Genomic DNA, 20,103 nt, shown 5'->3' on the forward strand with positions numbered 1-20,103 from the left:
AACAGTATATATTATGTCTTATAGCCATAGAACGCTGTTCTTGGAGATTATTGATACATATCAGTTATTTCTGATTATGCTCACGTACCTGAGATTGTTATAATTATTGAGTTTTTATGTCTGTTTTCCTCGGTTTTTCCGCTTCTGTCATTGTCAGGCTGTCAAGCCATCTTCTTGAACTTCTCAAAGAACCTTCCTTAAGCAACGCACAATCTCCCTCTACTTTGCTACTTTAATCTCTTCATGGGCTAGAAAGTAGATAACAGTCACCAAGAGATGTATGCAAACTAATGGTAGACAAGATCCTCAAATGTCTGTTAGCTGATCCAGTGAGTAGGATGGGAACCTATTTTAGCCACTCAAGACAATCTTCACTTACTTACATGTTGGTAACCGTGATCTGGATGGAAGGTAAACCAGGTGAGCCATCCCTGAATAAGTGAAGTGTGCTTGATTATTAAATGGCTAAAATGCTGTAGCCCCCTGAAAATAATCTCAATACTCCTGGCCACCAAATGTGTGAGGGTTTCTCCTCACCAAGCAATTCTCTAATTCTCTGCTGACACCAACTAGGTGTCCTACAATTCAATTCAATTCTGACACCATCTATCTAGAAATAGCATCAGATCCCACAGGCTAAGGGCTCTGTCCCACAAGACTGCCCCCCATTTCATATGTCAATCACAAGTCCAGTTGTCACCTGTGCTTCTGACCTGCCAGCTATAAATTAGAGGTTCCCACGACCCCTTCCTCAGGTTCAATATTTCACTAGAATGGCTACAGAACTCAGGAAAACCATAAACCTACTAAATTACCAGTTTATTATGAAAGGACACCTCTCAAAACAGCCATAAGGAAGAGATGCATAGGGCAGGTTTGTGGGAAGGGGCACGGAGCTAAGTCCACTCCAAGCACACCACTCTCCCTGCATCTCGACTGTTCACCATCCTGGAAGCTCCCAGAACCCCATATTTTTAGGGATTTTTTACAGAGACTTCTTCATTTAGGCATGATTGATTAAATCATTGGCCACTGATGATTAATTCAACCTCCAGTCCTTCCCACCTCCCCAGGGGTCAAGTTCCAACCCTCTAATCACCTTGTTGGGTTCCCTGACAACCAACCCCTGTTCCACAGTTATTAAAGGGCTTTCCAAAAATCACCTCATTAACATAAACGCAGGCTGAAGGGAGCTTGTGGTGAGAAACAAGAGACTCATTTCACCTTTATTTCTCTGGGGCTATCTCAGGATTGGAGGACAGAGACCAAATATTCAAGCAAAAAAGAGCGCCCACGCTCTTATCACTTAGGAAATTACAATGGTTTTAGGAGCCGTAAGCCAGTCAGACCAAATATATATTTCTTATTATAAATCAGAGTACCACACCCCATACCCACTTGAATTGTTTGCACTTCCATTCTAAAACAGGCAAGACAAATGCAAGTTTAAATACAAATGCAAATGTTACATAGAGAAATATATTCGGATTCTTTTGGAAAGGAAAGGAAATCAAAGAAAAATATTATGCACCAGGAGTATGAATTGGGAGTTAATAATTCAAAAAAACATACCTGAAAGCGTGAAAAGATCTCGATCTAAAATGAAACTGGAGGCTGTGAAACGGGGCATCTCACGCATGCTCGCCGAGAAGAACGGAACTTGAGAAAGGAGACTCATCTCCTGACCAATGAACATCGCCAAGAATCCCTCTCCTGCACAAGCCAATGAATTTAATGCCTGGGCTCTGGCTGGACCTCCCCTTCTTTGCACTCCTTGCACATAAATAGAACCCACCCAAAACGCTCAAAGGCCTCGTCTATGCTTGCCACAGCGTGCGATTCCCCAACTGCAACTCCTCTGCTATTCCCGAATAAACTCAATTTCAGCTAATTTGAGTTTGCCTCAGTTTGTTTCTAAATAATGAATATCTTGTCAAAAGGATACTTTGACAAAAGTAATGGCAAGGATCAAATGTGAAGTCAGTTATACCTCAATTTAAAAAAGGGGGGGAGGGAAAGGGAAAAAACTCTTTTGTGTGCTCTACCATTTAAAAGGAAAAAAAAGTCATAATCTGTGAAACATAACAGAGGTATTAGGGATATATGAATAACAAACCTACAAAATGCCATCCTGAACTTTGATATGTTTATCAAATGCTGTCTATCTCCTAACTTGGAATCTTTGCGGGGCCTCTCTACCTTTTCCTCTCTCCATTTGATTAGCACCTACCTATCCTCCAGGTGGCACTTTAAAAGTCACTTGAAGGGGGGTGGGGGCGCCTGTGTGGCTCAGTTGGTTAAGCATCTGCCTTCGGCTCAGGTCATGATCCTAGTGTCCTGAGATCAAGCCCCGCATTGGGCTCCCTGTTCAGCGGGAAGCCTGCTTCCCGTTCTCCTTCTGCCCCTGCTTGTATTCCCGCTCTCTCTGTCAAATAAATTAGTAAAATCTTCAGGGAAAAAAAAAGTCACTTGAACGAATTCATTTTTTACTTCACGCTGGCATCCTTTATTTCTCCTTCAGACACGGTATCATAAATAACTATATAATCATTGAATGTCCTATACCCCACTGGATTGTAATCTTCATGAGGGCAGTACACATTGTTTTATCCTTTGTTCTCCTCCCAGAGCCTGGTCTAATGCCTGCTACTTACTTTTACTTTTATTTTACCTATGCGTAATAAATATACATTGAATGAATAACTGAATGAAGGAATCGAGTCCCCCAGTATAACTGGAGAAAGGCGTTACTCTTCATGAGGAGGCTGTCAATCAAGGGATTAAATAACCAGCCCTACTACATTGTAGGGCTCCACTCCCCATTCTGTGGAGGCCAGTATTTGACACCATAAAATGGAGAGCAAAAAAAAATCTGTGACTATGAAATTTTTTGTTTTCAACTCTATGAGGTAGGGAGTAAACATGAAGCTGAAGAGATTTAGATGTGCACCTGACAATTGTTATTTCTTTAATTTTTCTCTTGGTCTAAAAAGAGATGTCCGACTCCTAATTGAGTCAAAAATGAAAGAGAAAACTAATTCTAAGAAGTGGAAAACAATTATACCAATATCAAAAATAGGCAATGACATTAGGTTCAACTCTGAGCTTTCTAGAAGCCAAACTTAACAAAGGCCAATGATGAATTACATTTCTTATGTGAACAAAAAATATATATTGTTTATTTAGGAGTTGCACATCTTCTAAGCAAGATTGTTTGCATAGATCCTTCTACAAATGACTTTAGACAACATAATAGACAATCCACAAGTAACTCCTACCCAGATGTTGTTTATATGTTCAAGTCGTCCCCACTTATCTACAAGGGATACATTCCAAGACCCCCAGTGGATGCCTGAAACTGCAGATAGTGAACGCTATATATACTATGTTTTTTCCTATACATACATACCTATCATAAAATTTAATTTTTAAATTAGGCACAGAAAGAGATGAACAATAATAAATATTAATAATCTCGACTTAATAAACTAGAACAATTATAACAAAACACTATAATAAACATTGTGTGAATGTGGCATTTCTTTTTCTCAAAATATCTTATTGTACTGTACTCATCCTTCTTCTCATGATGATGTGAGATGATAAATCTCCTACATGATGAGATGAAGTGAGGTGGATGATGTAGGCATTGTGATGTAGCGTTAGGCTACTAAGGACCTTATGATGATATGTCAGAAGGAGGATCATGTGCTTCTGGACTATGATTGACCAGGGGTGATGGAAACTGCAGAAAGCAAAACCTCAGGTAAGGGAAGACTACTGTATGTACCAATATATTAGTAAATTATTTCTGTGTGCACTGTAAATATGCCATACATACATACATGTACATTTCTGAGCTGTAGCATATATATATATATATATATATATATGTAGCATATATATATACATATATATACACACATATATATACACACACACACACACATATTCACATATATTGCAATAAACTAAATGTTTGTGCCCCCTCAAAATTCATATGTTGAAATCCTACCCCCCCAAAGTGATGGTATTAGGAGGGGGCCTTTGGGATGTGATTAGGTCATGGGGTGGGGCCCTCAGAAATTAGATCAGTGCCCTTATGACAGAGACTCCTGAGAGTTCTCTTGCTCTCTTCCCACCACAGGAGGGTACAAAGAGAAGTTAGCCATCTGCAAACCAGAAAAGAGCTCTTACCAGAACCCAACCATACTGGCACCCTGATCTCAGCCTTCCATCCTTAGATTTGTGAGAAATACGTTTCTGTTGTTTATAAGCCACCCAGTTTATGGTATTTTCTTATGGCAGCCTGATCTAAGACACACACACACACACACACACACACACACACACACACACACGAAGTAACTCAGAGAAAGTGCTTCTCTAAAGGGACAGTGTAATGGGCTTGAGTAGACTATGGCCAGTGACGGCCACAGCAATTCCTCCCAACCCTGCATGCTAATACTTTGCAATGTAACTCTGCTATTTTCTCATTAAGAGGTGGAGTACATTTCTCCTTCCTTTGAATCTGGGCTGGCCCTGTGAGCAGCTTGGACCAATAGAAGTGATGGTATGTGATTTGCTAGTCTGGGCCTTAAAAGACCTTGCAGCTTCCAGCTCTCATGCTGTAGTAACAAGACTGCAGCACTTGCAGCATCTTGGGCCGAGCATGCACCTAATAGACAAAAGCAGTGGGATATTTTGTAGCTTAGCTAGTCTAAGACCATTAATTTGGGTGAGAGCCAATCTACCCAGTCACAAATTTGTTAGCAACAGACTCACACTACAAAAAAATTCTAAAATCGAATGTAAATGTTTCTGGTCTGGCAGCTTTCCTCCAGGGAGGAACTCAAGGATCCAGACTCCTTCTATCTTGTGATGTCATCATCAACATATGACCTCCAAGATTCCTGAGGAAGAGAGAGTGGGCAGTTGGTGTCCCAGATGTTTTACCATCTCTGCCTGGAAGGGATATACACCACTTGTGCTCATACTCCATTGGTCAGAAATAGTCAAATGATTCCACCTGGAAATAAGGGAGCTGGGAAATATGATCCTGAGCTGAGCAGCTGCTTCCAGAAACAATGCTACACTATGGAAGAGAAGCATGAATCTTCAGTGGTTCACTAGCTGTCTCCAACACATCTACAAAAAAAAGAGACACAAAATTTCAGATGGATTAAAAATAAATCAGTATGGGGTGCCTGGGTGGCTCAGATGGTTAAGCATCTGCCTTCAGCTCAGGTCATGGTCCTGGGGTCCTGGGATCAAGCCCCGGATCAGGCTCCCTGCTCAGTGGAGAGCCTGCTTCTCCCTCTCCCTCCACTTGTGCTCTCTGGCTCTCTCTATCTCTCTGTCAAATAAATAAATAAAATCTTAAAAAAAAATAAGTTATAAAGTAAATCAGTATGAAAAACTAAAGAGTGATAGGGACTGCGCTTTAAACAGGATAATAAGTGAGGGTGTTGGTGGAGGTAAAATTTAAATAAAGGCATGAAGTGAGAAGAGGAAGATATTTGAGTTATCTGGGGAAGTTGTGTTTGAAGCAGAAAAAACAGCAACTGCAAGACCCTGAGGTAGACATATGTTTGATGTGTTTAAGGCAGGAGTTGGTAAACTTTTTGTGTAAAGGGTTTTATGGTCAATATTTAGGCTTTAAGAATCATTAGATCTCTGTTACGACTACTCAACTCTACCATTATATTATAAAACTAGCCATATATAACATATAAATGAACATGTGCGGCTATCATCCAATAAAACTTTATCTACAAAAACAAGCGACGGGCCAGATTTGGCCATGGGCCATAATTTGTCATCCTCCAGTCGAAGGAAAAGCAAGGAAAGCAAATTTCTTCTCAGAAGTTTGGATAGTGGGCAAGGCAGCTAGCAGAGGATAGTGAATTGGGGCAGGAAACTGACTGTTAGACCAGACAGAGGTTTATAGGCTATGCTTACTGAAAGGTTTGGATTAATTCCAACGGCTTGAGAAAACTGTGGGAAGATTTTTAAACAGGGATGTAAAATGATCTGATTTACATTGCAAAGGATGATCCTGGCTGCTATAGGCAATAAGCCCTAGGGAAGTAAGAGTAGAAGTTGGGAAGCCAGTTAGTATAAATAGAGTAAAGGGTGGCTTTATTGCATGTGTTAGCAGTGAAGACAGTGAACAATTGTCAGGTTGGGGACTTGACTTGAAGAACCAGCAGGCTTTGCTTATCAAACTGATGTCCTGTAGAGGGGGCTCTTAAGCAAATGAGCCAGGAATACCTTTTGAAACTATGTAAATTTGAGATTTCATAGGTGATAAAATTTCTAGAGTTGACAAGGCCCAAGGCATATCTATGTGAGAGGGCAGCATCACCACCACCAACAACAAAAAAGATAGATAGTGAAAATCGGGAGGGATGTTGAGGAACCATGCTCAATGAGAAATGAAAAACAGTATGTATTAATAATCCTGTGACCTTTGAGTCAGCAATGACCAGGATGACACAAAGAGCTAGCTGTGTCCTGCACTGTCCATTTAATGTAATAATCTAATCAAAGAGCAATCTTTCCACTGATCTGTCCAGTAACCATAACCAAGAAAATCAAAACATACAAAAAAAAACAGGTAAATCAAAAGAACCACCATTAAATCATATGAAACAGGCAAATGTTGGTGCCTAGTTCCTCACAGGTCCCACAAAGAAGCACCTGGAAGCCATTCTTGACATGTTTTCACATTCATATGAATATCCATCCAACACCACCTAAAAGCAGAATTGGAAAACAATTGAAATCTTTATGGTGGACATTCACAAAATGCCACTAGGATACCTCATCTTTAATCTACTTCAAAACCGCTTCTTGCTCTCAATAATCCACAACACCAGGGAGAGTAACTGTCCCACAGGCTTCCTTCTGTCTCTAAAACTTTTTAGAACCCATTGTCTGAATCCTGGCCTATGCCAAGGTTTTCCTATCTTGTCCTTCATTCTCTTAATCTTTTCCATTTTGAGCTGTTCTCATAAATAAAATCTTTTTATAAATATTATTATGGGTGTGTCTGTGAGGATGTTAGCATTTGAATTGGTAGACTGAGTAAAGAAGATTGCCCTTACCAATGTGATGTTCTCTTGGTTCTTGGGCCTTCAGACTCAGACTGGGATTTACATCATCAGGACCCCACCCTTTCCCTTCTCCCAATTCTTGGGCTTTAAGACTCCAACTGAATTTACACTACCAGTTTCCTTGGTTTTCCAGCTTGCTGACAGCAGGTCATGGAACTTCTCAGCCTCCATAACTGAGTGAGCCAATTCCTATAATAAATCCCCTCATATATACACATACATGTATCCTATTTGTCTGTTTCTTGGGAAAACTATGACTAGTAGAGACATATGATAGATTAGATCCAGAGAGAGATAGGAGGAACACTCACTGGAGAAAAAAAGAGAGGGAGAGAAGAAAAGAAAGAGCAGGGAGAAAGGACAAAAAGAAAGGGAGAGAAGAAGAGAGGGAGGGTGGGAGGAAGGGAAAGAAAGAATTCAGAATCCTCCCTGCCCCTTGCCTGGTTGTGAGTGGCAAGTACCGTTTACCACACTGCCACCTGCCAAGGATGTCCGTCTTCAGGGTCCAGCCTCTAGAAGGGCATTTTTGTATTGCTCCCTTCCTGCTCATCTCCTAGTCCAATGACCTCTCCCAGATTCCTGCATGTGACCACAAACACCACCTATCCTTTGACAGTAGGGCTTGCAATACTCTAGGCAGCCAGAAAATGTCAATGGGCTAAGGTGGTCCCAGAGAACCCTCTCCCCTCCCAGAGGAGCTCTCTCAGCAGTCTCTGCCTCATGCTTGCTGCAGGAATGCAAGGTTCACAATGACAAGTTATTAGCCTCCTGCCCCATCTCTTCCACTCCTGTGAAGCAGCCACATTTTACTACATTAACTACTTCTTAGGGTTATTTGCTTTTATATATCTAAATAACATGATAATATTGTACTTCCTTTTTTTTTCTGTTTTAGATATTTTGTTCCTAGTGTAGGTACTGTGACTTTAACTCTTTAGACCATACCTCATACAGATATTTTCCTTCCTATTTCCAGAATACGTTTTTATTACTTCTGGACAAATCAATACTTCATGTTATTATGACTCTACAACCATTATTCATCACTGAGTCAAGTAGTGTATTATGACTGTATCTCCTTCTCTTGAATAATTGTATGTTATTCTTGGAATAAGTTGCTTCTTTATCACTTACATGTCTCTTTTTGAGGCTCTGACTAAATCTTCGCATATTCTTCAATAACTCTGCATTCAATTTTCTATGTGGTTGAACCTATCCTATATGTCTATCAGTTCCCATTTTGGGGGGGGGGGGTTGGAATATTCCTCCCCAAGCCTTCCAGCATCCTGTACAAAATGCTCCAGACCTGTGGGATTTCCCTTTTTCTCTTCCCCGTGCTGGACCCTTATGTCCTGGACACCAGCTCTTCCCGTTTCTTGATTTAATCCCTTGTTTTATACGAAAACATCCTTCTATAGCTTGCGGAGAAAGTATGTGGCAGATCTAAAAAAACAACCAAAAAACAACAAAAAAACCTCCCCTATTTGAAAATGCCTTTAGGTTACCTGGATCCACACTGGATTGGTCATTTCATGAAGTATAGATTTCTAGGCTGGAAGTCATTCTTTTCAGAAATTTGAAACATTGCACCAGTGCCTTCTAGATTCCTGTATTGCCATTAAAAGACTGGCATGCCACTTTTGGTTCAGATCCTCGTATGTGACTTGTCTCTGTTGTTTTTCCTCTCTGGAAGCTTTTAGAACGTGCTCTTTATATATCCAGATTTCTGAAATCTCATGATCATATGCCCCTGAATAGTTCTTTTTTTCCAATCATCATATTAGGTATTCAGTGGCCTTTTGCATATAGAAATTCATGTCTTTCAATTCCAAAAATTTTTGTATAAATCTTTGATAATATTACCCCTCCATTTTCTTGTTCTCTTTTTCTGGAATGCCTATTATTTAGATGTTAGATTCCCATTACCTCCTAATTTTTTTACCTTTCTCTCCCATTTTTCACTCCCGACCTTTGTCCCACCTTCCAGAAGTCCTGTAACTTATCCTCTAAGTCTTCTCTTGAATTGCTTTTATCAGCTATGTTATTTTCCAGGAGCTTTGATTCCTTAATAATTGTTTTTCGTTCCATAAGAAGTGTTTTCTTAAAGACTCTTATTTTTGTTCTATGTATATAAGTTGTCTTCCTTTTCTGAGGATATTAATTCTCTTTTACATTTGTTTGTGATCCCTGCAGTGAACTTCTTCCTTGATTTTTTCCTGTTTGTTTGTTTTGGTTCCTGTTTTCAAATTACAATCTCTCCTTTTGGTTAACATTTTGTATTTAAAGGCCAGTCACCAAATCCTTATTGGAAGCTCCAGTGCTTGGTTTGTTAAGTGATGGGCTCCACTGTAGGCTGCCTGGTGGACACCTGGGCCATCCAGTGCCAACAGCTATTCCGCCTACTTTCCTGTCAGTGTCCTGGGAACAGGCCAGGGAATGAAGTCAGGGGAATCTCACAGTCAAAAGGTAGATTTTCATTTAATCCTGTTTCTATATGGCCTCGTTCCCATCTTTGGCTGCCAACAAGCACATTTTCATCTGTCACAGTTTGAGTACTGATTTGTCCTTAGAAAAACATGGTCACCATCAGTGTGGATTCTGGGTGTTAGGGCAGACCTGGGAGTCTCATCCTAGGATGCAGGGGAAAACATACCCAAGGGCATCCTGTCCATTACAATCCTATTTGGGGGGAGCAGAAGAGATGCCAGAATATAGGGACAACAGGAGATGAGGGTGGCATGCAGATGAGAAGGTGCCACTTTGCAGCTTTTAGGCTGTCCCTATGCACTCACTTCCAAAAGCCCGGACAACTGACTTTCAATTCTCTCTGCCCGCTGCTATCTTACTCTGTGTCTTGGGGCGGTGAAGTGGCAGGAAACGTAAGCCTGACTTGGGGAGTTATGCCACTGGACTATGCCTTTCTGGCAGTGTACTGAGGGCAGAATTCTTTGCTGGATGCACCATCACATGCACACCCAGAAATTCTGCTTGTGACATTCATGTTTCATTCACCCAGATAAAGACATCAAACAATATCGTAATAGGTATCGCTATTGTGTAAATGGACTGCAATTTTAAAAGGCACAATAAACTCTGTGTATTCCAACCATAAAAAGGAATTTTCCCACCCCTCCTCTTATTTCTCTTGGAACATCAGCAAATTAAATTGCAAGGGAAATATAATGAAAAGATTTTAAGTTATCCTGCAGACATGAAGACATGGGAAGTTGGCTATAAAATTACTTTTGGGTATTTTTGCTTATTCCCTGTTCAAACTCTGTCCAAAATTTCTCTATGAAATAGGAAACTTTTCCCCTTTCTCGCCTCTGCGCTCTGCAAGGCTAGAGATAGCTGGCCTTTTATTAACCACCCTCTTTACTTCCCACCCCACCCCTAAAGTGCTTAGCAGTATTAAAGACTCATTCTTCATTGCCTGAACTGTTAAAAAAAAAAATAGTAAGTCCATAACAAAGAGCTTTCTACCACTGCCAAGATACACTGTGATCAGTCACAAAAATCAGTACATATTCCAAGAAAATAAGTATCAGCAGTTGTAGAGAAAACCAAGACGTGTGACCAAGTAAACATAGTGTATCCCTAGAAATATAGAATCAGACGTACAATACTAAAGGCACAGGTGTCTTAAGAGTTATTGATTAAACCCCAAACTAGAGTTCATATAGTATTTCAGTAGCAAACACCCCAAACTATTTCCCCTTGCTTTTCCTTTTCTTTCACTTTTTTCTCCCTTCCTATTCTCTGGGTTGAAGAGTGAGGAGTGGTGAGAATAGTAATAGTAATGATGATGTGGATTATAATCAAAATCACATTCACTGTAAAATTTGGGATATAGGCTTCACCTAAAACATCCTGACTCTTTTTCCCATAAGACTCTGAACATGGAAAGGGTGGTATTTACGTCATGTCTTTGTTCTGCAACTTGAGGATAATTCATAGCCCTACAACCTGAAGAATATGTTACATGCTCGATACTAAAGCACTCAGAGCAAATCTTATTTAAAAGACACATGATGGGGTCAAGCTCAAATTATCCATATGGACTCAAGGGCATAAACTAAGTTCATAAATGTTTAAGGGAGCCTTGCCTTGAGCTTTCCCACAGGACAAGTGGAAGAGAAAGAGAAATAAATTCCAGCTAGATAAGCAGTCAGTGTGAAGGACAAGAATGGTGGGCGAGGGAGGAGGTGGAAAAAAGGGCATCATAGAGACAGGAAAGAGAAGGTTCATGAAACTCAAGTTTGAAGTTGTACAAACAGTTAATAAAGAGCGATCAAAGCAAGAGAGTGTATGTTCTCAGGACCCTGGGCAAGTCAGCATCTGGCAGCTGACCTGTATATATGGTACTGTGAACAAAGTAGATCGAGAAAACAGTGGATTGATTAAGAATTGGAAAAGATTCAGGGAAGGCACTTTCTGTTTCAGCATCACTGAAATTGCAAGAGATGCTACACAGCTAAATCTTCAATTAAAAAAGGAAAGATTCCATCCTGAACAATGGCAGCTGGATTATAAGCATTTTTCATAAAAGAACTAAAAACTCTTTTAGGAAATTTAGCTAATGAGATTAAAAAACACTATATTCCAGATGGGGTTGTCATTCTTGACCCATTCTGAACTTGTTCTTATTTTTCCTCCATGTCCATCAGCTCACCCTAGGCATTTGTCAGTAAAATATGATCAAATGCAAGCATTCATGGTGAGAATCTGCAGAAAAACCCAAAATGCCCCTTTAAGTAATTCTCACGGGAATGATTTGCAAAATGCACGAACAGGCAGCATTTTAACAAATGTATATATAGGAAAAAAGATTGACCACATAAACCATTCTTCTCCTTCAGGAAATGATAGTCCTAGAGGCTGACCCCTTAGTCACAGGACTCAAACTGCTCTTGTTAACAATATCAACAATGTTTCCTACAGGCTGACCCCTTAGCCACAGGACTCAAGCTGCTCTTGTTAACAACAAAGGTATGATTTATCTCTCAAGGATGTAAAGGCATGAAAGGCTTACCAAGAAAGTTATGGCTTATATGGATGAGATTGATGCCGTGGGACAATGACGGTCTTGCTATTTACATCTTCTCTTTTATACATTCTGGTACCAAGCCACATCTCAGGATCATTTGGGTGTTAATGCCCATCACTATCCTGATATTTTACTTTTTTTATGCTACTGTTTCCTGTAGCTAGAAATTCATTAAATTGCTTTAATGTATAAAGTAACCATTTTTTGCCAGAACAAGATTCATTTTGTTTGACTATATATTTGTTTTCTTGAACATATATTAATTGGCATGAGTTAAGCCATGTTTCTCAACATGCTGAATAATTTTTCTGAAGCATAATTCCTAGTCTGACTGTCCCTTCTCTGTACATTTCTAAAAGAAAAAAAAGATTCAACTTCAGATATGATTTCTGCTTGAGGAGACAGATGGCTGCAAGAAACAGGAAATAGTATTCATCCAACTAAAAAATACACACCCAAAGATCCAGCTGATAGAAAGGCCAATGTTTTTATCTATTTTTTTTTACAAATTATTTTCAGATTCCTTTTCCCTGAATTAGTATAATGCCTCTCTCCAGAATTCAAACAACCAAAAATTCAGATAACTGGAATTTTTTTTCTATATTTTACCTCCGTAAAGAAAGAGACAAAATAAATAAACAAATGCATATCAGAGACTTGGGGTTTTATTTTTGTTGTGTCTTATTAATTGTTGTTGCTTTTCTATCTTTTAGAGTAGGTCATGGGGTAAGTATATCTTAGATTAATCACATACCTCTTATATATCTATGATACTCAATAATGGCATGTATGTTCAATCATAATGATATTGAGGCTCTACATGGCATGAACCATTAAAGGAAGAACAAATTCACTCTAAACTTAAATTCACTGTAATTTCTTTGAAAACTTTATTTTTTATTTTTATTTATTTTTTTTTAAAGATTTTATTTATTTATTTGACAGAGAGAGAGTGAGAGCAGGAACACAAGCAGGGGGAGTGGGAGAGGGAGAAGCAGGCCTCCCACCGAGCACGGCTTTTAAACTGGAGATCAGTCTAACAATCCACCATAACATTTTCTTAACCAGGACATGTCAATATATATACATACTGTATAAGTGGGAAAAGTAGTCTTTATTCAGTAATAAAAACACACACATATATGCACAATAGTTTTAGTAGCAAAGTAAATTCTGCAGAGAAAACAGAATTTCAGTGACCCTATCAGTGAAAGAAGCCAGTCACAAAAGATGATATAGTTCCATTTATATGAAATGTTCAGGATAGGCAAATCCATAGAGACAAAAAGTAGATTAGTGATTGCCAAGGGCCGGGGGATGGAGGATGGGAGGAGTAGCAGTAAGTCACTGCTGATGGGTATGGGGTTTCTTTTCCAGATGATGAAAATATTCTCAACTTAGATTGTGGTGATGGTTGCACAATTCTGTGACTATAACAAAAATCATTAAATTATACATTTTAAATAAGTGACATGTATGGCAGGTTATATCCATAAAGCTTTTTTCAAAAATACCCTCCCAGGCACCTGGGTGGCTCAGTTGGTTAAGTGTCTGCCTTCAGCTCATGTCATGATCCCAGGGTCCTGGGATCGAGTCCCGCATCAGGCTCCCAGCTCAGCAGGGAGTCTGCCTCTCCCTCTCCCTCTGCCTGCCGCTCCCTCGGTTTGTGCTCTTTCTCTCTCTCTCTCTCTCTCTCTCTCATTCTCTCTCTCTTTGTCAAACAAAAAAATAAAATCTTTAAAAAAAATACCCCCCCCAGAGGTAGTTTTCCAGAGCTGCCAGATGCGTTGGCTGGTCAATATAATCCAACTGAGAGAGCACAAACCTTTGGGTGAATCTCCTTTGCTTTCCTCCTCCTTTTACTGTCAGTGATCTTTGACTAATTTCTGTGTCCTTCTCTGCTTTCATTCCATGGACTTGGAGTTGTACTTCCCCATCTGTACACTAACTTGGCTTTGAATTTCTGGCCCTTCTTAAAATAACATCAAATGCTCCCTGTGGAATGTCCACTGATCAAAAACCCTGCCTTCTGGATCTCATACAAACCTAACACCTGAGCACATTCTGCCATTCTTGACAAGCACATTCCCGGATTCTGCCAAGTTTCCACTGTTTCTAATCCAAACCTCAGTCTTCTCCCAGAAATGTTAAGTTAGAACCAAGGTAGGGGCTCCGATCGAAACCAAGCTGGCTCCTCAAGAAACTCTTGTGGCAGTCACCTGTATCTAAATGATATGTGAAATATTTGGAGACTCACACTAGAGAGCATCTAACCCTTTTTTCAGCCATTAAAGTGAATGAGATACTAGTGGGTTTTCCCTGCAGATTGGATCCCTTTGTCCACCACCAGGATGCAGGTTACAGAACAGAATGCTGGCAAGTTCACAGTAACGCTATCTGGTCCCCAGCGTCAAGGGTGCCCCCATCTGCCCACCATATTCAAGTAGGCCCCGGAAGCACCTTTCCAAATAACAATCATTTACTTAATGCCCATGTTGGGAATGGCCTAGAAAAAGGAAAAGTCCTAAGAGCTTATCGGATCTCATGGAGAGATAGAAATCAGACATGTGGTTTCTTCTTCCTTTTCCCGGTCTTTTCTACCCCAAATTCGGAGCTCCTTTTGTCTTCATCTGTAGATTCTCTCTTCAGGACGTGGTTCCTGAAGGCCCAGCTGAGCCACTAAGTTGTCCTGTGGTCTGACTCCCTTGCACTTTAGATTTTGATTTGAAGAAATGGCTTGAAATTTTTTTTTCTCACCACTGGCAAATGGCAAAGTTTTCACATCCTAAAAGCAATGCTTTTTAAGTGAGAAATATAAGAATCAATTTGTCCATCATTCCATTATACTGCCTAAACACTTAATAATTAAAGGACCGGCTTCAGTTAACTACCTAAAGGCTTTCTTTTTTTTAAGTTGATTTTGAAGTTGATGAGCTGTCAGTAAGTCTAAGAAAAATTCTTTTAGGCATTTACCAAAAAGTTGTTACAGTTTAAATGAAAAGCTTATTCAAAATGAAATTTAAATTTCTCTATAGCAATTTTAGTTTCAGGGAACTTTAAATCTTAGAAATAGCTCAGTACAACTCCCTCACCTTATAGATAACAATAGTAAGACCTAGTGAAGAGAAGTCACTCACCTCACTCCATGAGGAGGCAATAATTTATGATGAAATTTACACTTGACTCAGGGGCAAGGAGAGGACTTGGAAGGGATGGAAAAAAAATGAGAAGATCAAATAGCATCTTCTTCAGGCCCCTTGCAATAACTGAAGCAGAGAATACTGTGAAGACTATGATCTATCTACCTGAATCAAAAAGACGTCCTGGCAGCTAAAGAAGTTGGGAAACAGAAGGCCAACCCACTGCCCCACACTCAATTCCTGGACACTGGCAGTCCACTGCCTACTATTTCAGGACACAGCTAAGCCCAAAGTGAATCATAACTCATACCAGACTTAAAGAGTTGTAATAATCTCTTATACTTATTTGAATATTAATCTTTTACCAAAATAATAACAGCAATTATATGCACTTATATTTTATAAATGAATACAAATTCACCCTCGAAGGATCATCTAATATAAAGGAAATAGAGACAAAATTACTAGGAAAAAGTAAACTAGAGCACATTTCATTAGACCTATCTCCTGATTTTTCTTAGATTTAGTCTAATTTCTCTTGCAGGCCTATCAGAAAATCTTGTTGGTGGAAATTGCCTATAACCGTTTTTTTGTAATGAGCTATGTCTGGCACTGCTGCTCTATAATTCTCCAGAGCACTGGCAGAGGGGAGAAGGACAGCAGAGTGAATCACAGAGACTCTTAGGAGGCAGGCAGAGCTCTCTGTCTGAATAACAAGTTAGTTGTTCAGTATTTTCAGGACACATCAGTCATTGGTCTTGTGGGAGGTGTTCCTCTGAGTTGAATGAGAACCTTTTAGGGAGGTTCATCCCAAGGCAAGTGGTTTTGGAGCAGGAGGGTAGTACCTTGTGGTTATAAATACAGCGCCTTACATTTTGCTTCCCTGATTACTAGCTTGACAACACTGGGTAAGTTATTGAACTTCTCTATGAAATGAGACCAGCTGTCCTGCTGCCATTGTTGTTGCAAACGTTCAGTGAAGTAAATGCAGGACTGTCCCTAGCTCAGTGCCTGCACAGACTCTATCCTCCATAACAAGTAGTTTTCTTCCCTTCCCTTCATTAAGGGAATCAAAGGTCTGCCTGTACTGTTGGAGAGAAAGTTGTACCACAAACAGGCTGCACTGGGACCATAAGGACTTTGGGAAGATTGGGCCCAAACAGTAGCTTAGACAATTGGTGAAGGAGCCCAAGTCTATCCAACATTAGAACCCAGGTTCTTAACATTCTAGACCAGTGCAATCCAAAGTGTGGACTTTGGCCCAACAGCATCAGTATCATCCCAGACCCTCTAACTTTGGATCAGTGGGGAGTGGGGCCCAGGAGGCGGCGATTCTACCAGCTCTTCAAGGGAATTCTTTCCACACTCAAGTCTGAGAAGCACTGCCCTAGAGAAAGTGTTACCAACAAACCTAAAAGGACAAGAAGATAGAAACCAGGGAAAAAATCCATTTTTCAAGGGGCTTAAGTCAAAGAGATTTTAAGGAAAGATGAAAGAGACAACTGGAGGAAGCCTCTGGGGAAAATCTTTAGATATCATAACAATTCTGAATTTTATAAATACTTTCATTTACTGAGCAAACATGAATCCACATGGTGCTTATTAGTGTTGTAACTATAAATGAGCCACTGAGCTTATTACCAACTGGCTCTGTAGGTTGCTCCCCAAGACAAGAAGGGATAGCAGGAAAACCCTTAAATAGAAAGAACCTGTGTGCTTATTTTTGCTGACAACATCGCAGGGAGATGGGAAGATACCATCTTACTCAGCAGCCAGTCCTAGGAGGAAAAGAACCAATCCAAATCTCTAGAGCTTTAAAGATAAAACAGAACAACAACAACAACAATGACAACAACAACAAAACCCAAAAAACAAAAAAGAGTCAGCCATGGGACTAAAATCAGGGCTGAGACACAACCCATCAGCCATAACTGGCAGGAGGCCCAGAAGCAAGGCTCCTTCTTAGGAACCAAACATCTGCCTGCTTTCACATCTACATAACATACTAAACTGTTAGCAAAAAGTTCTAGCATTCCACAAAGATCAAGGGCACATGACACTTAGAAGATTCAGTTGCACATGTAAATATTTACTAGCTACTTTCTTGGGGTCTACAGACCTGTTCCATTTTATTGGCAGCTGAACTCCATCATTTTAGTGAGCTGCTATGTTTTACTAGAAATATAGGAGGGGTGGGGGACAAAACTTGAAGCAACTGGGAAAAATATATCACAATTATTTAACAGCAATTCCACTGGTGCCTCTAAGACTTGGGTGGGGGGTGTGGAGAGGAGCGGAGAGGAGCATTCTGAGTGGTTATGTCCATTTCAGAGAAATTTAATATCTTAATGATCCTCCAGGCTCCCAGTGCCTGCAACTTTCTCTACTCAAAGCTAAGGCCACTTAACCCTATTTCTAGGCTGAACCTTCCCCCAGAATCTGGATCCAATGTAATAATCAATCAGAAGAAACTGAGGAAGGTCCAGTTGAGTATCTCAAGTAGACATGCCTTCTAGGTAAGCTTATTCCTAGACCTGCTCTGACTTATAGTTCCAGTTACATTTACTTGGCCTTGGTCTTGCTGTTGTGGGCAGCTTTCTCCTTATATTTCATTGTATACCTGCTACATTTCCACATTAGAGCTAAAATCCAAGCACTTCCTTCAGAAAGCCAACCATCTACTTTTTCCAGAAAAATAGTCTAAACTTCCTTCCCAGGTAAGTAGAAGAATATGTGTTCTGGCCAGAGTGGAAATTAAAAGCTCAGCTTAAAGATTAGACAATAAATTTTTTAAAAATTAAAATTAAAAAATAAATTAATTAATTAAGAAAGATTAGGCGATAGTGTTGGAGAAATCTTTTAGAAAGCAGAGCAAAAGGAAAGAAAAAAAAGGACAGAAAATACAAGGAAAAAAGACAATTGGAGTACTAGTTCTAAAAATTTAAATACCAAGTTTCCTAAAGAAAAGGACAAAGAAAATAGGAAATCAATTTGAAACTTTGAGAGAATGTCCTAGAACTGAATAACAAGGGTCTGAGTGTTCAGCATGATGGATGAAAATAGAGCCACACCCAAGCATGTGGCTGAGAAATTTCAGAGCCCTGGGTATAAAGGGGAGAGCAGGGGGGCGGAGCAAGATGGCGGAGGAGTAGGAGACCTGGATTTCGTCTGGTCTCAGGAATTCAGCTGGATAGGGATCAAACCATTCTGAACACCTATGAACTCAACAGGAGATCGAAGAAAAGAATAGCAACAACTCTGAACAGAAAAGCGACCACTTTCTGGAAGGTAGGACATGTGGAGAAGTCAATCTGAGGCGATATTCGAGAGGATAGACGGCAGGGGAAGGGGACTCCGTCAGCCACTTCTGGCAAGTGATAGAGCCGCGGAGCACAAAATCAGAACTTTTAGAAGCCGGCTCCGCTGAGGGACGTCACTCCAGTGGCTAAGCGGGGGGTGGAACCCTCGCTGGGACAGTGTGGTCTCAGGACCCTCGGGGTCACAGAAAGACCAGGGGTGCCTGAGTGCAGCAGAGCTCCCAGGTATCGGAGTGGGGAAGCCGGCTGCAGAGACAGAGCTGAGGAGCAAGCTCTCAGCTCAGGGTTGCCATAAACTGTGATCAGTGACAGTTGGGCCACTGCTCCTCCAGCAGGGACCCAACAAGCGGCAAATCTGGGGAGACTCCCCTTCCTCCCCCAGGAGGAGCAGCACGGGAGCGCACTGCAGGGATCTCCTGGGTTTGGAGACTCCACACCGGGTCGGGTGCCAGAGATAGAAATGCTCGGTCACAGGCTGGGTGAGCATGGAGTGTGGCCGGAGACCGGGAGACAGGAGTGATTGACTGCTTTTCTCTGGGGGCGCACTGAGGAGCGGGGCCCTGAATTCTCGGCTCCTCCCAGGCAGAGATTGGGAGGCCGCCATTTTCACTCTCTCCTCCAACGCTGTACGGAAAGCTTGCAGGGAACAAGAGCTCCCAAGAGCAAACCCGAGCAGATTACTTAGCCCGGACCGGCAAGGGCAGGGCAATTCCGCCTCCAGCAAAGACATTTGGGAACCACGGCAACAGGCCCCTCCCCCAGAAGATCAGCACGAACAGTCAACCAAGACCAAGTTTACCAATCAAAGAGAATGGGAGAACTCCAGGACTAGGGGAATACTGCACATAGATTCATGGCTTTTTTTTAACATGATTCATTAGTCTTTCAAAGTTAATTTTTTTAACTGTTTTTTTTAATTTTTCTTTTTCCCTTTTTCAACCAACATCTTATAAATCCCTTTTTTTAAAAAAACATTTTTATTTTTCATTTTTAGAGTCATATTCTATCCCTTAATAGTAGTTACCCTTATTTTTGGCATATATATATAAGTTGTTCTCCCTTTAAAATTTTGAGATACAGTTTCTTCTAACAGATCAAAATATACCCTAAATCTCTAGTGTATGGCTTTGTTCTAGTCTCCTGCCTGATCACATTCTCTCCCCTTTTTTTCTTTCTTTCTTTCCTTTTTTTAAATCCTCTTTATTTTTTCACACACCTTCCAATCAATTCCTTTTTTAAAGTTTTTTATAATTTTCATTTTTACAGTCATATTCCATCCCTTCATTGTATCAACCCTTATTTTGTATATATATATAAGTCTTTCTTTAAAATTTTAGGAGGCACTTTCTTCTAACAGACCAAAATACACCCAAAATCTAGTGTGTGGCACTGATCTATGCACCAGCCTGATCATATTTGATCATACTCTGTTTTTTTATTTTGTTCTGTTTTTGTTGTTTTTATCTTTTTCTTTTTTTCTC

The sequence above is a fragment of the Zalophus californianus genome, chromosome 2, assembly GCF_009762305.2.
Source record: "Zalophus californianus isolate mZalCal1 chromosome 2, mZalCal1.pri.v2, whole genome shotgun sequence".
Taxonomy (NCBI): Eukaryota; Metazoa; Chordata; class Mammalia; order Carnivora; family Otariidae; genus Zalophus; species Zalophus californianus.